Source organism: Lissotriton helveticus, chromosome 3_2 (genome assembly GCF_964261635.1).
Source record: "Lissotriton helveticus chromosome 3_2, aLisHel1.1, whole genome shotgun sequence".
Classification (NCBI taxonomy): Eukaryota; Metazoa; Chordata; class Amphibia; order Caudata; family Salamandridae; genus Lissotriton; species Lissotriton helveticus.
In genome coordinates this window covers 482,364,902-482,389,461 of record NC_136062.1, presented here as the reverse complement: position 1 = coordinate 482,389,461, position 24,560 = coordinate 482,364,902, and positions in this window count along the sequence as shown.

Sequence of the window (24,560 nt, the reverse complement as noted above, 5' to 3'; positions counted from 1 at the left end):
CCTCGCCTTCCCAAGACCGCTGCAACCACCTTCTCAACAGCCAACCCTGTGGTCCCGGGAGTGGAGGGGGACCCCGTGGATCTGGGGGGGTTCACCACTGCTCTTCCTCTGCCAACTCACAAATAAAGTGGTATGGGCACCACAGCAGATATCTTTCAAAGATCTGCTCATCAAACGTGTCACTGGACATACCTTCACTTTCACTAGTCTACCACCACCCAACGAAGACACAGATACTCACTGGATTCCTCAATGCTTCCTAGACCTGGTTCAGCCTTTCCTGGCCACCATTAGGTGTCGTTTCTCCTGGGCTGTTTGTTGATACCCAATGGGACGAAGACATAAATACTCACTGGATTCCTCACCGCTTCCTAGACCTGGTCTTGCCTCTCCTGGCCACCACTAGGTGTTGTTTCTCCTGGTCCGTTTGTTGATACCCAATGGGACGAAGACACAGATACTCACTGGATTACTCACCGCTTCCTAGACCTGGTCCAGCTTCTCCTGGCCACCACTAGGTGTTGTTTCTCCTGGGCCGTTTGAGTATACCCAATAAGATGAAGATACAGATACTCACTGGATTCCTCACCGCTTCCTGGATCTCGTCCAGCCTCTCCTGGCCACCGCTTGGTGTGGTTTCTCCTGGGCTATTTGAGTATACCCAATGAGACGAAGATACAGATACTCACTGGATTCATCGCCGCTTCCCAGACCTGGCCAAGCCTCTCCTGGCCACCACTAGGTGTTGTTTCTCCTGGATCATTTGTGTATACGTGGGACGAAGACACAGATACTCACTGGATTCCTCTCCCCTTCCTAGACCTGGTCCAGCCTCACCTGGCCACCACAAGGTGTTGTTTCTCCTGAGCCATTTGAGTATATAAGGGATGAAGACACAAATACTCACTGGATTCCTCACCGCTTCCTAGACCTGGTCCAGCCTCTCCTAGCCACCACTAGGTGTCGTTTCTCCTGGGCCGTTTGAGTATATCTGGGACAGTGACCCACATTTCTGAAACTTTCATGGATTGGCTGAAGGCCCACAGCTGATCAAAGGCTACCTACACACAGCCAGCTGCAGTCTTGAGTTCATCTTCTTCTTCGGTACCAAGCCTTTCTCCTCTCCTGCTCCAGTTGCACCAAGCTAAGTTTCACAATTTTAGAGGTGATTAATGGCAAGACCGTTCACGTGGCCAAGTGGTCCACGGTGTCCACATTGTGCAAGACTGCCCACCAGGTGGTAGCCTTGGGTCCTTGGACTGGACTTTACACATCACACTGACCAACTGCCCAATCAAAAGCAAGTTCAGACTGTAAACAAGCATTGGCAAAGCCAATAGGTCTCACCTATGGAAAAGCTATTGGCTTTTCCACTGTGTTTTAGCCATGTTGTGCACCAGGAAAGCTGCTGTTCAGCATGGCTAAAAGTTAGTGGCGCAGAGGAGAGTGGCATGGAGGGGAGCACAGTGTCACAGTGACTTGATGCCTTGTTTCATTCATAGAGTGCAGTGGCGTAGAGTCGGGCGTCATGGAGTATGATTGAGTGACATAGTGTCATGGAGTGGTGTAGAGTGTAGGAGAGTGGCATAGAGTGTTGTGGGCTGTCGTGAAGTGTCGTGGAGTGTCATGGAGAGAGTAGAGTGGAATAGAGTGGAAGGGCATAGAGTGGAGGGGCGTAGAGTGGAGTAGGGTGTCACAGCGTGGAGAGGCGTAGAGTGGAGTAGAGTGGAGTAGAGTGGAGTGGAGTAAAGTGGTGTACAGTGCCATAGAGTGTCATGGCTTAGAGTTTAGTAGATTGTCCCAGAGTGGAGTGGTGTAAAGTGGAGTAGTGTAATAGAATAGAGTTGGCATAGAGTGTTGGCATGTCAGGGAGCGTTGTGGAGTGAGTAAAGTGTTGTTGAGTAAAGTGGAAGTGTGTAGAGTGGTGCACAGTGTCGTGGGGTGGCATTGAGTGTCATAGAGTTGAGTGATGTTGAGTAGAGTAAGGTGGAGTGGAGTATAGTGGAGTGGAGTAAAGTGGCTTGGAGTGGCATAAAGGGAGTTGCATAGAGTGGAGTAACATGTTGTAGAGTAGAGGGGCATTGAATGGAATAGATTCTCATTGAGTAGAGTGGCATGGAGTGGAGTGGAGTGTTGTTGAGTGGAGTGCCGTTGAGTGGAGTGCCCTCAAGTGTAGTGTAGTTGAGTGTAGTGGAGTGGAGTATAGTGGAATGTAGCAGAGTATAGTGGAGTGTCATGGAGAGGAGTAGAGTCTTCTATAGTGGATGGGCAGAGAGTGGAGTAGAGTGTCTCAGCATGGAGTGGCATAGAGTGGAGTAGAGTGGAGTAGTCTGTCATAGAGCAGAGTGGGATAAAGTGGCATGGAAAGGCTTAGAAGAGGTTGTGCAGAGTGGAGTAGAGTGTTGTATATTGGTATAGAACAGAGTAGAGTGTTGTAGAGTAAAGTGGCATAAAGTGATAGAGTTGAGTAGAATTGTGTAGCGTGGAGGGCGTAGAGTGGAGTACAGTGTTGTGGTGTGGCATATAGTGTAGTGGAGTAGAGTGTAGTGGCATAGCACAGAGTGGAGTAAAGTGTCGTAGAGTGGAGTGGCCTAAAGATGAGTAGAGTGTCATCGAGTAGGATGTCATAGAGTGGAGTAGAGATTCATGGTGTAGAGTGTGGTAGAGTAGAGTGTTGTGGTATATTTTGTTGTGTAGAGTGGAGGGACGTAGAGTGGAATACTATAGAGTGAGAGGCATGTTGTAGAGTGGCATAGAGTGGAGTGGGATAAAGTGAAGTGGCATAGAAAGTGGAATGGCATAGAGTGGCATGGAGTGGAGTGCTTTGAGTGGAGTGGCATGTCGTAGAGTAGAGTGGAGTGGAGAGGTTTGCCCAAGAGTGAAGCAGCATGTTGTAGAGTAGAGTGGAGTGGATTGGAGTGGGGTGGAGTGGTGCGTCATGGAGTGTTACAGAGTGGGGTGGAATAAAGTGGAGTGGCAAAGAGTGGAGTGGTATGGAGTGAAGTGGAGTGGGGTGTCGTAGAGTAGTGTGGAGTGGTGAAGAGTGGAGTGGCATACCGAAGAGTGTAGTGGCATAGAGTGAAGTGGTGTAGAGTGGAGTGGAGTGGAGTGGCGTGATGTGATGTGATGTGGAGTGTCATAGAGGGGAGTAAAATGGTGTAGAGTAGAGTGGTGTGTCGTGTCATAGAGTTGAGTGGAGTGTCGTGTTGTAAAGTGCATTGGTATGTTGTAGTGCAAAGTGCAGTGTCATGTCATAGAGTGGCATAGAGTGGAGTGTTTTAGAGTTGAGTGGCATGGAGTGGAGTGACTTTGAGTGGAGTGCAGTGTTGTGGAGTGGCGTGTCATAGAGTGCCGAGTTGTGGAATGGAGAGGCATAGAATGGATTGTCCTGTCGTAGAATGGAATAGAGTAGCACAGAGTGGAGGCACATAGAGTGTTGTAGAGTGGAATGGAGTGGATTGGAGAGGGGTGGAGTGGTGTGTCATGGAGTGTCATAGAGTGGGTTGGAATAAAGTGGAGTGGCAAAGAGTGGAGTGGTATGAAGTGAAGTGGAGTGGAGTGTCGTAGAGCAGTGTGGAGTGGTGAAGAGTGGAGTGGCATACCGAAGAGTGTACTGGCATAGAGTGAAGTGGTGTAGAGTGGAGTGGAGTGGGGTGGCGTGATGTGATGTGATGTGGAGTGTCATAGAGGGGAGTAAAATGGTGTAGAGTAGAGTGGTGTGTCGTGTCATAGAGTTGAGTGGAGTGTCGTGTTGTAAAATGCAGTGGTATGTTGTAGTGCAAAGTGCAGTGTCATGTCATAGAGTGGCATAGAGTGGAGTGTTTTAGAGTTGAGTGGCGTAGAGTGGAGTGGAATGACGTGGAGTGGAGTGACTTTGAGTGGAGTGCAGTGTTGTGGAGTGCAGTGTCATAGAGTGCCGAGTTGTAGAATGGAGAGGCATAGAGTGGAGGCACATAGAGTGTTGTAGAGTGGAGTGGCGCAGTGTTGGGCATACATCGTGTGATAGCACACTGCATTTACAGACAAACATTTTCAATTTAAATGACCATTACATTTGCTGAGGCATACAGTTTTACTGTTTACACCACACTTCAGAATTACAAAAAAAGTGCTTGATTTGTGCTTTCCTAATTCTGATATATTCTGAAATATCTGCACAGTTCATTTATAGACATATACATTGTACTCTGTACTAGAAAAAAGCCTTTACTTTTACAGCAAAAGTGTCACATTAATCCTCTCACTTTGAAGTCAGGCAGAGACATATAAATAGCAGGCTCCCTTGATAGACAGAGCCTGACATCTGACCTCTGTCTTTAAATGCACAGCAAATGTGACAAGATAACAACAATAGTTAAAGGCCTGTTTCCAGAAAGCAAACTTGCATGGAAGAATACAGAAAAAAGGCTACGCTCCACGGGAGGGACGAACTCAAGCTGAACAGGCTATAATAAAGCTAGCAAATAGAAAGCAAGCATCTGTGAGTTACAAAACAAAAATCCAATGGTAAGCAAAGGGCGAAATGCATTCACAAGGAAGCTTTCACAATGTCTCCAAGAAGTTGTTAGCAAACCAGAAAGCTGCCCTGTCTGGTGTGCTTTGGCCTAAAAACTACAAACAACAAAAGTTTCTGTGAAGAACCCAGTATTCTGAAATGTGCAAGATATTCAGAAGACCCTGGCTAAAATTAAGCTTTCCACTGTCCCGAAAACCTGCTTCACTCGTTTTTAACCTTTTGGGTTGAGAACAATTACTTATCATTGCTGCCCTGATTGCTCAATCACTTGTAAGTCTCTTGTCTCTTGCAAGCTTAGCATTGAACAACTATGATTTCACCTTGCTTTTATTTCAAATGTTGCCTATATTGTTTTAGTCCTACTTGGCACCCAGATATTCCTCTCACTTTGACCACTGGACGCTTCTAGTGCATGTTTATCCTATAAGTGTGGCTAGCCTTGCAAACTTCAGACCTGCGATTCGCTCGTTGTATATGTAGCTGCTGCGGGTGTTCGCTGGCACGAACATTGATTTACATGTTGTACGCACAATTGTAGCGGCTCAAGATGTGCTATCAATGAATGTTTGGTGTCCACAAATGTAGCTGCTGAGGGTGTTCACCAGAAGGAACCATGTTGCTGTGGCCACAAATTTAGCTGCTGAGTATTTTTGCCAGAAGGAAGGTCCTGCTGAGAGTTTTCTACAACAAGAAACATCATTGACATACATGTGGTATCTATAAAGGCAGCTTCTAAGCATGTGGTATCCAAGAATGTAAACAGCTGAAGATGTTTACCACACAGCCCATCCTCAGCATACATGCTGTATCCCCTGATGTGTCTAAGAAGCTACATGTGTAGATACTGTGGAGTGGTGTAGCTCACTGGTTAGAGGCGGCAGACTCGTAAGCCTGGGAACAGGGTTCAATTCCCGATGCGGCAGGGTCGTGGACCAGGGTCAAAACGGACTCGATAATTCTCGCCTCGGTGCCTACTCTAACCAGGGAACACACTCGGCTACTCTGGGAATTAAGCTTGCCTCATCTCTACAACGGCCCCCCACAGACGCCGGGGATGCCTGGTTTCACCTTGGAAATACCCAGAAAGGGACCATCTCACAGGGAAAACCAGGACGGGTTCCCCAGCGGTCTTCAGCGCCGGGATACTCCATGGAGTCGCAGTGCGCTTTACAAGTACACACAAATTTACATTTACATTACTGTGTGTATTCCAAAGGTGTTACTTCCGGTGAGCATCCTCAGCAGCTGCATTCGTGGATACCACAAGTATGCCGGTGATGCTTCTTCTGGCAAACATCCACAGGAGCTAAATTTGTGTTATGGCAACAAGGTTCCTTCTGGTGAACATCCTGAACAGCAAAGTTTGTGGAGTCCCCACATTCACTGACACTTTTGAAGAGACAGAACACATTAGGAATGGTTTAGATGAATTTATTCAGTAAACAGGAACAACCCATGAAAACACCAGCCGCTCGCCACAGCAGCCGTTTCTCTCTGCCTCCTTGTATTTTAGAACCACATCCAGAGAGGACAGGTTGCCAGGGAGCAGAAGGCATTCATAGGATGACATAGAAATACAAAGATACATAAGATTGCTTGAGAAGAACATAACACATCTCCCCTCTTAAGAAAATTTCAAACAAAAATAGATAATAGAAAACACTAAGAACATATGAAATCATCATATTTTTTGGGCATCACTCTGACACGTCCAGAACTCTCTCTGACTTTAGGTGAGGGCACTCCCCCCGAGCAAGAATCATTTTCATGTGCATCAGCATCCGCTGGACCTTTAATGACACCGTGTTGGGGTTCAAGGGGGCCTGGTTCCTTCTGTCTAGTTCCCCGTTAGCGGTTTTTCTTAAAAGTGCCAAGTGCATATGCGAATTTATGGACGCTCCCTAGAGCTCGCTTTAAAAGGGGGCTGCCAACAGGAAACAAGTGCTTGGTTTCTTTATTGGTCCCTTGCCGTGTGTTTCCTGTTCCTGTGGTTCTACCTTGTTTCCCTTCCTTCAAGCTCCTTTCCAGCGGTCTTTTCTAGTGCTGGGTTTTGATCCCCTTTTTTCCCCTGCTCCCTTGTTTTCCTATTCCCTTGGGCATTTCAGAACCCTTTATTTGGGGACCTGTTTTTGATCTTCGGTCTCGTTCTGGGATTCGCGGTTGCGTTTCCTTTGAGTTCTAACGTCCCGTTATTATCCCTTTTTTGTATCCAAACCATCTTGTTATACGCTGTGGTTGGGTGGTTTCACGAAGGAGCTGAATAACGGCCGTTTTTGTGCTACCTTCGTGTTCTTTTTTAGATTCCAGGGGTTTTTTGGGTGTCTTTCTTATTCCCTTTGATACCATTTTTCCCCTGTCCTTTTTTGTCCTAAGAATTGTGAATTCCACCCCCTTAGTCATTCTCGGTGTTTCCCGAGGGGGCGGGCTTGGTCTGGGGTTACGCAAGAAACAAACAATACGATTGCAGTGGAAGAATTCCTGTTTCGTATCAAGCCATTCCCGTTTGTTATCTGGGGTAAGCAGGGAGGTCGGTGGTTCGTGTGTGTACTTGGCACTGGTAATAGTAGTAGGGGTGTGTTTAATCTTGTCTCCTTCTTTCATTTTAGCGTTCTCGTCTGTGTCAAGCTGTCAGCTGCCAGGAAGCCAGAGGAGACGAGTTGTGTTCCCCAAGACCTTGGGTTCCCTTGTTTTGTTACCCACCTTCTCCCGGTGTCGTGTTCTCCACCATCCGTTTTGATTGCGGGTGTTGGGGGTCACGGTGAGGGTAGAGGATTGGGACGCTCTTCACTCCTGCGGTGTTGGGCCGGTCGGCATCGGAACACACCGCCACTTCAGTACCAGAACATGGGGTTATTTTCCTGGTATTCCACCATTTGCCATCTGACACTTTCACACAATATCCCGTCACAAGAACAATCCTTTTAGGGCATGGCCATTTCGAACAACCCTTTCTAGCTTTGTCACCCAAAAAGACTCTAACAAACATGCCTTCAGTGAACAGACGTTTGGATTTCACAACTTTCTTGTTGTGCCTTTGACAATAAGCTTTCAGTTACTTATCCACTCTACTTTGTACACCCTTTAAATCAATATCAGACTTTCCTGCTCTGTTCATCCAAGCACGTACCGCTACAGAGCATGGTATTCTGCCTTTGAGTAAAGAAAAAGGTGTCTCCTCAGTCACAGAATGAGTGGTGGTGCGATATGACCATAACATATCCTTGACCTGTCATTTCCAGCACTCACCACTCATGCACGCTAGTTGAACACACTCCACCAGAACCCTATTAAAGCGCTCAACATGGCCGTTTCCCCATGGATGATATACAGGGGTTCTGGTGTGTTTGATACCCCATCTGACAAAAAATCTTTCGAAGTCCTCTGAAACAAATTGGGGACCATTATCTGTGACAATCTCAGCTGGGCAGCCTTTTCTCCTGAAAATATCATCACAAAAAGAAATGACTCCACTGGATTTGACTTCCCTCAAAAAGGCTACCTCCGGCCACTTAGAAAAATAATCGACCATAGCTATGGCAAACCTTTCACTCACATTCAAGGTATCAAACGGACCGTAAATATCAATAGAAAGTTTATCCCAAGGACCCTTGTGTAAAGGTGAAGAAACAATAGTAGTTTACTGAGAAGAGTAAGTCTTATCACTTCATGCACACGCTATGCAGTCACAAACATATCTCTCAATTTGGGTATCCATCCCGGGCTAACAGAAATCCTCCCTAATTCTCCTTTTCATGGCAGACATACCACCATGTCCTTCATGCATGATATTCAATAATCTTTCCCTCAACACCTCAGGCACCACTAATCTACATCCTCTCCTAAACAAACCATCCACAACATTTAACTCAGACCAAATTAGCTTAAAAGACTCCAATTCCTTGTGCAACCTCCAACCTTGCCCACATCCTAAAATACCTTTGATTTGGTAAACACTGCATCTTCAGTAACCGCTTTTCTCCAATCCTCTTCACTGATGGCGCTACATACATCTTTCACCTCTGCCACCATCCATTCATCATCCTCGTCTTGTATGTTATCCAATGGTAATCTGGATACACAATCAGCATTAATATTTTTGGCACCCGGAACATATTTTACATCAAAAACGTATTCCTGAAGGCGGTACAACCACTTGCCAATTCTAGGTGTAGCTTTGGCCGCGCCTCTAGTGGAGAAAATATCCAATAAGGGCTTGTGGTCTGTTCATAACTGAAATCTGGTTCCCACGCGATAATGCGGAAATATTGCACACCCCACCAACATGCCAGAGCCTCCTTTTCAATAGTGGAATAAGTATGTTCTGCACCCTTTAGTGTATGGAAAGCAAAGTCTACCATTCTCTCATTGCCCTTGTATACCTGCATGAGCACAGCACCAAGTCCATGGTTGCTAGCATCAGCGGAAATTATGGTTTCATCTTCAGGATCAAATGATTTATGAGTAACACATACACATCTCCACATATGGCATCTAAATAAGTTTCGAATGTCTCCTTCCAGGCTTCCCAAACCACACAAGGTTGGCCTGGACTTTGTAGAAAATAAGGTGGCGCAGAAATGACTTGTGTTGTCATCATTAAGAAGATATCAGTGCCTCTCCGTACAGCTGATGTTTTAAGATAACCACAAATAAATTGGTGTCACTGTCCACAGTACTATATGAACTTGACTTTAGAAAATTTCTCTGTCTGAACAATCAATGTAAAAAGATCAGGATACAGTACCCACTTGACATCAAAGAGTTGATTCTTCACACAATGGTTTTCAAGTCCTGGAAACTTAGAATAATGGCAAAAGGTGTGCGTGTCACCGATGCAAAGCATGTAGACAACAACACAGACACGCTTTAACTGAGAGATACGTGACTATTAAAACAACTTTACCGCAGTACAATTAATACGTAGATTCCTCACTGGAATTTCACACCTAATATGGCGGCACGCTTAATCAAGCGAAAAACTTGGTGTGAAATATGGACGGCAGCAAATGAACACGCAAGTTCTTGGTGTGCGTGTCACCGAGTTTCCCTCTTCCAAAATGGTGGCATGTTTCCTACATGTGTAGCATGCCTGCTGCATGAGCGTCAAGACGTCAGCCTGACTCCAAGATGGAGGTACGTCTATGGAAGCACAATGGCAACAGAACTCTTCAGCAGCAACATTCAAATGGCATCAAATCGAAGAAAGAAAAGCGCCTGGGCCTTCCGACAGTTGCTCTCCACAAGTAAGCTATCAAGTTTTTTTCAAAATATTTGAAGATTGGTACCTGTATCCATGGGCTGGTTGGACACTAGGCAATCCTCCAGTGCCAAACAATGTCTTCTTAGTCAAATAAAAGACTTTTCAGGGGTCGTATACAATCCAACAAGGGTTCATCTCGAATAGCGATGGTAAGAACGTTCTCCACATCTTGTAGCTTTCTTACAAGGAACATCTCATCCTCGTCACCAGTTTTGAAGAGACAGGACATGTCAGAAATGGTTTAGATGAATTTATTCAGTAAACAGGAACGACCCCTGAATACACCAGCCACTCGCCACAGCAACTGTTTCTCTCTGCCTCCTTGTATTCTAGAGCCGCATCCAGAAAGGACAGGTTGCCAGGGGGCAGAAAGCATTCCAAAGGATGACATTGAAATACAAAGATACATAAGATTGCTTGAGAAGAATATGACAGACACCACACCTTTAACAGCCACCATTGCACATACCACATGTTCATTGATGTTCCTTCCGCAAAACATCCTCAGCAGCTACACTTGTCGATACTAAATTTACGCAGACAATAATCATTCTGATGAATACACTCAGCTGCTACATTCATGGATACATTTACACTGCCTATATTCATTCTGCCCCTCACCTCCGATCCCAACAGCATCATCTGCGGCGTCCCCCAAGGATCATCTCTCAGCCCCACCCTGTTCAACACCTACATGACTCTACTGGTCATCATCAGCCGATCCTGTGGATTCAACAACATCTCCTATGCGGACAACGCCCAACTCATCCTCTCACTGACGGAAGACCCCACCACCACCAGAACAACTTCTGAAAGGCCGTGACGGATGTCGCCTACTGGATGAGGACTAACTGCCTGAAGCTCACGACAGACAAGATGGAAGTGCCTATTTTTCGGAAACAAGTCCTCACAGTGGGACAATACCTGGTGGCCCTTGAAGCTCCGACCCGCTTCCACCCCCGCGGATAACGCCTGCAACCCTGGAATCATTCTGAGAAGCAAACTCACAATGAAATGACAAATCAATGCAACCGCCTCATCCTGTTTCCACACCCCCAGCATGCTACGCGAGAGCTTCAGATGGATCCCCACCAACTCCAGGGAAACAGTCACACAAGTCCTCGTCACCTGCCAGCTCGACTACAGAAACGTACTGTACACCAGAATCACCACCCAAATCTTCACGAGACTCCAGACCATACAGAACTCAGCTGCCAGACTCATCCTCAACTTCCTCAGACGGGCCCGCATCACACCCCACCTCAGGAACCTCTACTGGCTCCCCATACAGATGATATGCCAGTTCAACATACTGACCCTACAAAGCCCTCCACGACCAGGGCCAGCCTATATCAACCACTGCGTGAACTTCTACCAGCCCACCAGACAACTGCGCTCGGCCTTCCGTGCCCTCGCTCACGTCCCCCCGCATCCGCTGGAGCCACAGCAGAGGTCGTTCATTCTCCTACCTCACTGCCGAGTCCTGGAACGACCCCCCACCTACGAACAGTAACAACACTAGCAGACTTCAGGAAGGGACTCAAGACCCTTCTTTTCAAGTAGAGACCTCAGCGCCGAGATACCCTCAGGGGTAATTAGCCACACCCGATCAATACTGATTGATCGATTCTAGTGAACATAGTTAGGCACTACATTTCTGGATATCACATCCTCAGCATCGATGTTCATGGAAACCGCACCCTCAGCAGCTACACTTGTGGATATCACATCCTCAGCATCAATGTTCACGGAAACCGCACCCTCAGCAGCTACATTTGTGGATATCACATCCTCGGGATCAATGTTCACGGAAACGGTACCCTCAGCAGCTACACTTGTGGATATCACATCCACAGCATCAATGTTCATGGAAACCGTACCCTCAGCAGCTACACTTGTGGATATCACATCCTCAGCATCAATGTTCACGGAAACCGTACCCTCAGCAGCTACACTTGTGGATATCGCATCCTCAGCATCAATGTTCACGGAAACGGTACCCTCAGCAGCTACACTTGTGGATATCGCATCCTCAGCATCAATGTTCACGGAAACGGTACCCTCAGCAGCTACACTTGTGGATATCGCATCCTCAGCATCAATGTTCACGGAAACCGTACCCTCAGCAGCTACACTTGTGGATATCGCATCCTCAGCATCAATGTTCACGGAAACCGTACCCTCAGCAGCTACACTTGTGGATATCACATCCTCAGCATCAATGTTCACGGAAACCGTACCCTCAGCAGCTACACTTGTGGATATTGCATCCTCAGCATCAATGTTCACGGAAACGGTACCCTCAGCAGCTACACTTGTGGATATCACATCCTCAGCATCAATGTTCACGGAAACCGTACCCTCAGCAGCTACACTTGTGGATATTGCATCCTCAGCATCAATGTTCACGGAAACCGTACCCTCAGCAGCTACACTTGTGGATACCGCATCCTCAGCATCAATGTTCACGGAAACCGTACCCTCAGCAGCTACACTTGTGGATATCACAACCTCAGCATCAATGTTCACGGAAACCGTACCCTGAGCAGCTACACTTGTGGATATCGCATCCTCAGGATCAATGTTCACGGAAACCGTACCCTCAGCAGGTACACTTGTGGATATCGCATCCTCAGCATCAATGTTCATGACAACCGTACCCTCAGCAGCTACACTTGTGGATCTCGCATTCTCAGCATAGGATTTATGGATACTCCATGCAAACCAATGATGCTACCTCAGGTGAACATCCTCAGCTGCTACATTCATGGATACCACGTGTACGTCAACGCTCTCAGATCTACATCAGGATTTATAATGAGCCGAGGGACCATAAGCCAATCTCGAGCTCCTGGATCGGTGATTATATCTCAGTGCAACAGATCTGTCTTTGCCTGAGCGCCTGTAGGCCATCGTCCTGCTGCCTGTCCGATAAAGCCTTTACAATGCTGTAGGACTGGCTCTCCTCGGTGCGCTCGCTGTCCCACAAAGTTTGCAATCCTGGAATTATCCTGGACGGTGAGCAACCCTTGGTCCTTCTGATCGACAACGCCACCAGGAACGCGCTCAACCATTGATGGGTCGCAGGATCTCCTGCTGCACCGGGCCACACTGGTTCTGGTATCGGTGCTCCCCGGTGTGGACTTCTACAAGGGGTGTGGACTGCTCGCCACATGTAGATATCCCTCAAGCTTCAGCGAGACATTGGGCCCGCCTCATCCTAGGCTTTAAATGCTCTCCACTGTAATGTCAATGTAATGTAATGGCACATTTATAGCACGCAGCTGTCACTCCGAGAAGCATCATGGCGCTAGACGGAACCCAGAGATGGAAACAGAAGCCTGGTTACCTGCTAACAGTACGAAAAGGGAATCAGATCAGAGTTTTGCGGAGAGCATCCGATGCACTGAAAATCCAGGTTTTTAGGATCTTCCTAAACTGGGACTCGGTTGTGATCTGGCGGAGCTGTGGAGGAAGTTTGTTCCATGCCTTTGAGCCTATCACTGTGAGTGATTTTCCTCCCTTCGATGCCAGTCTGAAAGCTGGGACCGGTCGATGAGAGGGTTGAGTTCACAAGGCTGCCTCATGCACAGGACCCTTCTCAATGACCCCCCTAACTACCTCCCTGGTCCGGTGGCCCCATATGTACCAGCCACCCCGAAGAGAGTGACGCCTCACTCCGTGTCACGAAAGGACACTGCTGCAAATCCTGGGCTTCCATGTCACAACCTAAAGCATTCTGGGTGTTGTAGTATTGGGGTGCTACTGTAATCACACTAGAACACCTGATGGCAGGGATTTGTAGGTGACGTGGACGCCGCTGAGGCGTTGAGGGCAGGACCTCAGAAGTGTTGGGGTCTTTCCTCTCTGCAGAAACTGAGGAAAGGTCTCCGAAGCCAGCTCTTCTTCAAGACTTTTAGAAAGTAGACCCTGGCCGGGCCGCGCCCCCCATGCTGCCTTCAGGCAGAGGAGACCCCCCTCCCTTGGTGTGCTGACTCCCAGAGGGATGTATGACGTTACAACGCATTCTTTTACCACGCATGCTGTTACAACGCAGTTTTTACAACGCAAACCTTTACAACGCATAGCGCTTTGGGATGCTGGATAGTGAATAGTTTAATTTATTATTCCAAATCCAGTCCCCGTGGACACTAGGGAAGGTGATGGATAGTAAATTAAATCTATTCCCTAACCTAGAGCGCCCCCCAGCGCAATGCGTTGTAATGGTTTTTGTTGTAAAACCTGCGTTGTAAAAGCACTGCGTTGTAAAAGTTTCGTTGTAAAGGATGTTTCACCTCCAGGGGCCCCATTCGACCCAAGGCCAGTGATTACCTGTGAGATATGGGAGACTCAGCCCCCTTATCACAATCTGGGGGGAGAGGATGGGGGTTATCATTATGCATCACTCCACTGCCGACCTCCAAACCCCTCCTGAGACCACTCAGAAGCAGAGAGGCCAGGCCCGGTGGTCGGTCAGAGTCTTCAAGGCGCTAGCCTCGCTCGTCTGATAATGAGGCTCTGTCTCAGGCACTGACAATACTTACAAAGAGGAGAGCAGGTGGCAGATATTCTAAGGAGGGGCCTGTCCTGCCCCCCTCCCAGCCACCACCTCACCCCCCCCCCCCCCACGTCCACACATACCCCCTCCCACCCGCGCTCACCGTCTGAACCCCTGGAATTAATTAGAAAGAAATCCCTTTGTAAGGGCTGGAGCGAGGTGGTCTGTGTGATGTATTGAAAGGAAGATGAAAGGAGGAGCAGGGAGAAGCAGCTTGTTAGGAGAGGGACAAGAAAGGGAAGGAGAGAGTGAGGAAGGAGGGAGGGGGGAGCAGAGGAGATGAGAGGGAACGGAGAGACAGCAGAAGAAAGGGGGTGCGATGGCGAGAAAGAGGGGGTGGATGGAGGCAGATGAGAGGGAGAGGAGAGACATGACAGGACGAAGACGGAGGAACAGATGAAAGGAGGGTGAAACCCAAGGAGAATGGGGAACAGAGGGGGGTGGGGGGGCGACGGGGTGAGGGAGAGAAAGGCAGATAATGCCAATGAGAGAGCCTGAAAGGATGTGACTGATGAGAGAATTTGAGTGAACACAGAGAGGTGTGAGAGGGAAAAAGAGAACTGAGACCGAAAAAAAGGAAAGTGAACGGGGGGGGGGGGGGAGGAAGCAGAGGGGCTGAAGGAGGTGGAAGAAAGAAGAAAAGAAGAAAAGAAAAGAGAGACAGGCGAAGAAAAAGGACAAAGACGGAGGGAGTGAGGGAGAGAGAGCATTGGGGGGATGAGAAGGAAGGAGGGGGCGTGAGAGTGAACAGAAAGAGGGGAGGTAAAGGAGAGGGCAGAGAGGAAGGAAGACTTGAAGGAGCACAGAAGAGGCAAGGCGGGAGAGAGCAGAGAAGGAAGGGCAGGAGGGGAGGCAAAGGGGCGAGGAGGGGGCTGGAGGTAAGAAAACAACTGGAAAGAGGTGGCCAGGGAGGAAGGAAGGTAAGAGGGAGAGAGGACACGGGAGAGGGCAGGGGAAGAACTGACGAGGAAGCAGTAACAAGAGGGGGAGAGAGGGGAGAATAAAGGGAGCAGGGCAGGAGGAGGTAGGTATGAGGTAAGGGAGGGACAATGAGCGGGAAAGAAGAGAGCGAAGGAAAGAGGCTGAGGTGGGGAAGAAGAGAGGAGAAGGGAAACAAAGGAGAAGAAATGGAAGAGACATGGCAACGGAGAGAGGGACTGAGGGAGGCGACGGGAGGTGAGGAGTGAGGGGAAGGTAGTGAGTGACAAGCAGTGGCGTAACGAAACTTGAGGGGGTCCCCCTGCAAAGTACACGGGGAGATTAAGTGATTTGCCCAGAATCACAGGATGTTCAGCCTCATTGCCGAGACTCGAACCCCGGACCATATTATCAAGAAAGTGCGATACATTATCGCCGCTTTTATCGACAGGAAACTGCCGCTAAAGCAGCGATAATGGGCTTGATAATATGACCTTGTGAATTCCCATAGCAGCCCAGGTTCTGGTGTTAACCTGGGCTGCTATGGGAATTCACAAGGGCATATTATCAAGCCCATTATCGCCGCATTAGCGGCAGTTTCCTGCCGATAAAAGCGGCGATAATGTATCACACTTTCTTGATAATATGGCCCCGGTTCCCCAGATTTGAGGTCGACCGCCCTGGCCGTTAGGCCAACAGTTTCAAACGCCTCTCTGTTGAGACTCGGTGCTGGTGGGGTTCGGGCGAGCCTGGATGTTGCCTACACAAGCCCTGCGTTACTAGGGGCCAGATGTAGGTAAAGTACATTTACTGATTCGGTATCTTAGAATCGGTAAATGCTATGTAGCAAAAAAATCGGTACACATTACCGAATCGGTAAGATTCGGTATTTACCGATTCGGTAAGGCCCATAGGAATGAATGGCAATTAAAATGGGGGACACATTCAAGGGTGCCAGGGTGTCACTTTGACACCCTATTGCAACCCTGAATCGTGCTTGTGTGCAGATGTGGCACACATGTATGTCTACCACATGGCACAGTTGAAAATGCACAGATTTTCATTTTCAAAGGTATAACGAACCCTAAAATGGGAAAAGCACTCATTTGAGTGCTCCCTACATTGCAAATTCTGTAATTTACCGATTCTGTATTTTAAGGAATCGGTAATTTACCGAATTTGCCATTTAGGCCACCTACATCCCAGTAGCCTAATACCGGTCAGTAACGGTAAATTCGGTAATTTCGGCCGTTACCGACCGTTATTGGGCCACCTACATCTGCCCCTAAATGTCTTTCCAGTGGAGAGACCCATGTGAGTTCCGCCCCGCCTTGCCCCCCCCCCGGAATGGAGGGTGGGGGCGAAGTCCCCCCCAGAACGGGAAGCCTCTGATGCGCACGTCCGTGATGTCACCGCCTCTGTAAGGCTGTGTTTGATGGTCCATCAGAATAAAGAGGTCAAAGGTGAGGCTTGAGTGACGGGTCCTGGAGGACCCCAGATGGAGCTGTGAGTCCGGACAGTGACAAGGGGCCCAGGGGGCTCCCTCTGCAGGGAGACCCTCTCTGCTGCCCGGGGTGGGATGCATGGCAGTGACTGGCATGGCTCCCCCCGGGGGCAGGCTGTGCTGCAGCCATGTGCTGACAGGCGTGAAGGCGTGCCGCGTCAGAACGTCTCCACCAACACTGTGCATTTCACGCCTGCATAAGGGCAGAGCAGCTGTGTGGCTGCGGGTGGCAGCAGACATGTCTGGGGGCATACAGGAGTGAGTGAGGGAGGGGGTTCAGAGCCCACGCTCCCCAGGTGAGGTGATCTGGTCTTCCCAGAATGCCCGGTGTCGTCAAGCCCTCAATGGTAGTGCAAGCTTTTCAGACAGTCCACTTGGGTAGCTTCTAAAACTGCCCACTTGTCTGAGATTCACACACTGCCCTGCCCACTGGTGCAAAGTTCACCCTCTACCATTAGTGCAAGAGCCTCACACTGCCCATTGGTGTGAACTTCTCACACAGAACACTCGTGCAAGCTCTTTACACTATCAACTAGTGCAGGCGGCCCATACTGTGCACCAGGAACAGCAACCACACTGGCCACAACTGCAAACTTACCTTCCTATCGACTAGTGTGAGCCCCTTGCATAATCCAGAAGTGACCACTCATACTGCCCACTTGTGCAAGCTCTTTACACTATCAACCAGTGCAGGCTGCCCATAATGTCCAGCAGAGACAGTTTCCACAATGCAAGTTTCCCTTCCTATCCCCTAGGGCGAACCCTCTGCACAATCCAGAAGTGACCACTCATACTGCCCACTTGTGCAAGCTCTTTACACTATCAACCAGTGCAGGCTGCCCATAATGTCCACCAGAGACAGTTTTCACACTGCAAGTTTCCCTTCCTATCCACTAGGGCGAACCCTCTGCACAATCCAGAAGTGACCACTCATACTGCCCACTTGTGCAAGCTCTTTACACTATCAACCAGTGCAGGCGGCCCATACAATTCACCAGAGACAGCAACCACACTGCCCACCACTGCAAGCTCCCCTTCCTATCGACTAGTGCGAGCACCTTGCACAATCCAGAAGTGACCACTCATACTGCCCACTTGTGCAAGCTCTTTACACTATCAACTAGTGCAGGCGGCCCATACTGTGCACCAGGGACAGCAACCACACTGGCCACAACTGCAAATTTACCTTCCTATCGACTAGTGTGAGCCCCTTGCATAATCCAGAAGTGACCACTCATACTGCCCACTTTTGTGCAAGCTCTTTACACTATCAACCAGTGCAGGCGGCCCATACTGTGCACCAGCGACAGCAAGCACACTGCCCACCACTGAAAGCTCCCCTTCCTATCGACTAGTGCGAGCCCCTTGCATAATCCAGAAGTGACCACTCATACTGCCCACTTGTGCAAGCTCTTTACACTATCAACCAGTGCAGGCTGCCCATAATGTCCACCAGAGACAGTTTCCACACTGCAAGTTTCCCTTCCTATCCCCTAGGGCGAACCCTCTGCACAATCCAGAAGTGACCACTCATACTGCCCACTTGTGCAAGCTCTTTACACTATCAACCAGTGCAGGCTGCCCATAATGTCCACCAGAGACAGTTTCCACACTGCAAGTTTCCCTTCCTATCCCCTAGGGCGAACCCTCTGCACAATCCAGAAGTGACCACTCATACTGCCCACTTGTGCAAGCTCTTTACACTATCAACCAGTGCAGGCTGCCCATAATGTCCACCAGAGACAGTTTTCACACTGCAAGTTTCCCTTCCTATCCACTAGGGCGAACCCTCTGCACAATCCAGAAGTGACCACTCATACTGCCCACCTGTGCAAGCTCTTTACACTATCAACTATACACTAGCAGGCAGCCCATACTATTCACCAGGGACAGCAACCACACTGCCCACCACTGCAAGCTCCCCTTCCTATCGACTAGTGCGAGCCCCTTGCACAATCCAGAAGTGACCACTCATACTGCCCACTTGTGCAAGCTCTTTACACTATCAACTAGTGCAGGCGGCCCATACTGTGCACCAGGGACAGCAACCACACTGCCCACCACTGCAAGCTCCCCTTCCTATCGACTAGTGCGAGCCCCTTGCACAATTGAGAAGTGACCACTCATACTGCCCACTTGTACAAGCTCTTTACACTATCAACCAGTGCAGGCTGCCTATAATGTCCACCAGAGACAGCTTCCACACTGCAAGTTTCCCTTCCTATCCACTAGGGCGAACCCTCTGCACAATCCAGAAGTGACCACTCATACTGCCCACTTGTGCAAGCTCTTTACACTATCAACCAGTGCAGGCTGCCCATAATGTCCACCAGAGACAGCTTCAACACTGCCCACCACTGCAAGCTCCCCTTCCTATCCACTAAGGCGAGCCCCTTGCACCATCCAGAAGTGACCGCTCATACTGCCCACTTGTGCAAGCTCCTCATAGCTTCTGTTCAATAGTGCGAGCGCCTTGCACTATCCACGAGTACTAGCATCTGACAATACCCCAGTGGGAGGGTCACACGCTGCCTATTAACGTATTCTTATCATTCTGCCCATTCGTGCAAACTCCTCGCACTGCCCCCAACAGGAACTTCAGACACTGCCCACTAGAGTGAGGCTCCCAGAGCACCCACCACTGCACACCTGTACGAGTAACTTGCACTATCCAGGAGGCCCTCACACTGCCCATTGGCGTGACCTTACTGTATCCACTTGTGCAAGCTTGTCACATTATCAACCCGTGCAAACTGCGGACACTGCTGAGCAGTGCCAGCCTCTCTCTTAGATCAGTGGTGCCAGCTCCTCCTTCTGCTCAGTGGTGCCAACTCCTCAGACTGCCCATCAGCGGAAACTGTCCACACCAGCCAACAGTGCATGCCCCTGGCACTGCCCACTAGGCTGAGCTCCCCACAATGCCCACAAGTGCCAGCTATTCATGCGCACCCCCAGTGCGAATTTCATTCACTAGCCAGGATTGCCAACATCTATTGTTGTCCACAATGGGAGGCGCTCACACTCCCCACCAGTTCCACCTTCTGACCCAGCTCGCGAGTGGAAGCGTCTCATGGCACCAGTGCCATCTCTGCCACTGCCCAAGTGAACATCAAACCAGCTCAATTTGGTGGGAGTTGAATTTAGTCACCGTGCCCATTCACTCCTGGGCCTCTCAACACACACCTTCTTTCCAACTGAGATCATTGGTTTGAAGAAAGAGTTTGAAAAGTGAAGGAAATATTTGTCAGAACATTATGAAACAGAAAATGTGTGTGTGTGTGTGCGTGAGGGTATATGTGTGTAATTTGGATGGTAGAATGACTACAATTTGTAGTAAATGTTCTGAGCATTGCTGGTGAAATTCAAGGGCTTGGATGTTGGGTGCTGAGGAATTCCATTAGCAAAAAGATGACATGGTTATTGTCTCACAGTTGTATAATTTTTCTAATAGAATAACAAGCTCAAGTGGGTGTAGCAGCAAAGTAAAAGAAGTATATGTCATAAAACTCTGACATTTGCTACAATTTAGAAGTAGATATTTAAGCATTTCCCTGCCTGATGAAGCTTGAAAAAGTAATTCACGAGACGAAACATGTTGCCTTATATAAAATGTCAAGAACCTATTTTCATGCAAAGTGGAGTGAGTGGGTGAATACTGAACTTTGCTTGAAAATATCACTGCTCTTTCTACACTATAACAAGATGCTCATTATTGGCATGTTTACCTGGCAAGAACCCTATATTTACCCTTGCAAGGCATGCATTCTTTCTTGTGTTTCAGATCAGTGAGGCTGGCCTGGTCATAACATTTCGGATTCTGCGATGTGCCTTTATATCACATAGCTGCCCGTCCCGACGTTGTCCGAGTATAAAAGAAGATTTACCTGAAGGACGGCAAACTTTACCGAACGCTACCTCACCACTTTCCAATGCAGCATGCGTCTCAGAATGCACACGCCCACACACAACAACCCTGAAGGACACGCACACCTCACGACGTGCACAAACGCTAATCTCATCACAGTGAGATTAGCGTTCGTGCACGCCGTGAGGTTGCGTGCTGTTCAGCGTTGTTGTGTGTGGGCGTGTGCATTCTGAGACGCCTGCGTTTATCCCCGGTTGAGATCGGTAACGCTTATGCCCTATGCCCACAAAGGTTGCTTCGCAACATATGTTATTAACGCCGCCTGAATGGCAATGTGCGTGAATGCGGCGCACCTTGTGTCTTCTATACGTACGTGTGAGAAGTGACTATAACTCGTGAATGGAAATGCGCGCTACTGAATGACGCGGCCATTTTATTGTTATAAGATTTGTGGCACGCCCCTCTGAGAACGCTGTTGTGGTATGCTCCTCTCACAAAGTATAATGTGTGTACTTTAACACGGCTACGACCACGCCCACGCCAACGCCCACGCCCACAAGGGACTACTTTACCCCTAAGGTTCTTTGACGTTTCTAATGTATATGGTGGCCAGCTGTATAGCCTATGTCCATCTGCTGCAACTCCCCTTTCCAATGCTGTATTGGGTGTTGTGATTGGTGCTGTACTTTGTGAGTTTACCCGCCTCAAAGGTTTCAGCTCTCTCTTTATAATAGTAGTATGGATAGCAGCCTTCCTACCTCCAGCATCTTGTCTCCCTGCTCTGCCTTTTTTTTTGCAGAGTTTTATATAGCGCGAACTAGAACCGAACCGAATCAGTTATCAGAGCGCTTTACATAGCACCAGTTACGTTAGATGAGGACACTTTCATTTTTTTAGGCACGGGGAGATTAGGGGCCAGATGTAGGTAGGAAATATTTACCGATTCTTATTTACCGAATTTTACCGATTCGGTAAATAAGAATCGGTAAATAAGAAGGGGGGAGATGTAGGAACATCCAGATGTTCCTTTTACCGATTCGGTAAAAATCAGTATTTACCGATTCGGTAAATACCGACCGGTAATGCCCATTCATTCCTATGGGCTTTGAAGCCCATAGGAATGAATGGCCATTACCGGTCGGTATTTACCGAATCGGTAAATACCGATTTTGACAAGGGTGCAGGGGGTGTCACTTTGACACCCTCTAGCACCCCCAAAAAAGGTTTGGGTGCCATGTGGCAGGCATACCTGCCCTGAGGGCAGGTCTGCCTGTCATATGGCACAGGTGTGCATGCACACATGTGCATGCACACCCGATTCGGTATTTTACCATCAAATAGAATTTGATGGTAAAATACCGATTCTTTAAGGCTTGTGGGACTCAGAAGAGTCCCACCTACATATCATATTTACCGAATCGGTAAAAATACCGATCGGTAAATTTACCGAACGGTAAATTTACCGATTCTGTAAATATCTGCCCCTACATGTCAAACTCCATTTACCGGTCAGTAACGGCCGAATTCGGCCGTTACCGACCGGTAAAACCCTACCTACATCTGGCCCTAACTGATTTGCCCAGAATCACAGGGTTTTTTTGGCGTCGTTACCGAGACTCGAACCCAGTTCCCCAAGTCCGAGGTCGAGTGCCTTAGCCGTTAGGCCAACCCCTCGCATTTCCATTGGCTGCGCAGTAGCTTAAGGTGCAACAACGCGGTCGCGCAGCATTCTTGGGCAATTTATGCTCTAAATCCAGCATCTCAGTAACCCCTTGTTCAAAATGTTTTGTTTTTTCCACACCATCAATATTTTCTATTTGTATAAATAATGTATACATACTTTATTTTGGAAAGCTAGCATATTCTGATTTTTCTGCACATTTTTTTTTATCTAGGTATTCTCAAATGAGCAGGGCAGTAGGAACAACTTCCCTCATGACTATTTCCTGCTTCCACTCTAATTAAAGGGAGCCAGCCAGAACCCTGTGCTTCACAACGCCCCATCCTACCTTATTTGCTTGTTTGAGGCCCAGCTGATTTCCTTCTTGGTTTTTAGGTCTCGCCTAGCGACGCAGCGCAATCGTTGCTCGCCTTGGCGAGTTCTATTGTTGTCGGTTTCTTGGCCGAAGGGGGACAGGACATGTGCACGTGTATGGACAGGAGATGTGAACGTGTGCACATTGCCAGTCCCTCCCTGTCTACTGCTCGCTGTGCCAGCACGGACAGGAGATGTGCACGCGCACAGCCGTCAATTTTGCTCTTGGCGTTTCCAGCATTCTGTGAGGCACAACGCGCGCATGTGGCTTTTAGTCTCGCCTCTCTTTGTCAATGCTGGAAATAAGCACTTTATTTACATGTATGAACATTTGTTGTACCAATGGTGCTTTACCCTGTGTTCCCATCCCTCTCCTCCCACTACGCCCCTCCCTGCTCCTTCTCCCTATCATGGTCCACCATCACAGCAGCCTCAGCAGGGACTGCCCTGGACTCTCTCCCAGCTTGAAGACCAGGTTAAGTTGCAAAATGATCTTACAAACCGTGGGGAAGGTCTTGAGGTAAGCCGCTTCATCTGCGGGAAGGTTTTTCTTCTGTCCGACTGAACTAGGATCTGTTCTGCAATGTTGTGAAGCGCCACAGAAAGGGCTTCAGGGCTCTAAGGGATGGCGTATGTTGGCCGGGGCAGCTGCAGTGCGATGGGACAGGGAAGGTAAACAACTTTTTCAAGGTTTGCTGGGGGGACGTCATTAATGACTGCAGCATTCAGACTAGTGGTTGCCCATTCGTGCACCTTGAAAGTATGCAGGGTGCCATGGTGGACTCTGTGTTTTTTGGGAAGGGCAGTGGTTCACACCCCTCCCCAAAAGATAAAACCATGCGGAGCAGCAAAACGCTGAAGAAGGGTGTGCCTGTGCGCGATAACAACGGGAGCGTACTTCAATTTATCCTAGCTTTTTGAGAACATCCTTGGACACTTTGGGACTCTAATGGTCGAAAAGGTAGTGGATGAACAATCCTCCACTCTGTTAAAAAAGTAATGACATATTAGAACAGTCACCACCTTTTTTCCTCCTACCCATAACAAATAGTATTCCTGCCTGGAGCCGCCAAGCTTGGGTCTTAAAAGTGGACTTTTGAACAAGCGCTGCTGAGTGGATTAATGCAGGTATACATCCGGATGGGTGCCCAAAACATTACTTCTGTTCCAGCACAGCACTCCACGAGAGGCCAGGGAACCACCCCTCTCGATATAATTATGTTACGAGAATCAGGCATGATGTGTACGTTAGCGTTAAGGGAGAAATGCTGCAGGCGTGCTGGTAATATGGTTGGCGATCCAGGGGGCACTGTAAAGGAGCTGTTGAGAGGGTGCTGCGTAGGATGGACAGTGGAAATGTACAACACCAGCAGGTACTGGCTGCACACTTCGATGTGGACTGTAGGGGGAGTGGCTGTTTACCTTCTCAAAACTCTCACGGCTTCCCAGAGGACTCCTCTAGGGGCGTCTTTCCATGGCGTGACAGGCATTCTCACATGGAAACTGCAAACTATCTTCCTTTTTCACCTCCTTACACAAAACACCCATCTCCTTAGCGCTCACACATCAACAAACCGCCCCTACTCTAAACACAGCGCTTCACATATCGCTAACAATACCTGCCCCCAAGCCACAGCATAACCCGCCGGCGCCTCGTCTACTATTACACCCACACTACGAGCTCCACCCTCCGCAAATACATCACAAGCCATTGCCCACCCACCTCCCTGAACATAACTGGCACTGACAGCCCTTCTCTCACACATTATGGCAGCCTCCTTCTGCACACTGCGCATACTCAAACAACTTGTGCGCATACTTAAACAGCGTTATGTTATGTTAATTGGAGTTTTATTGAGCGCTCAGCTACTCATGCAGAGTGTCCCGGCGCTATCAGACTCAAC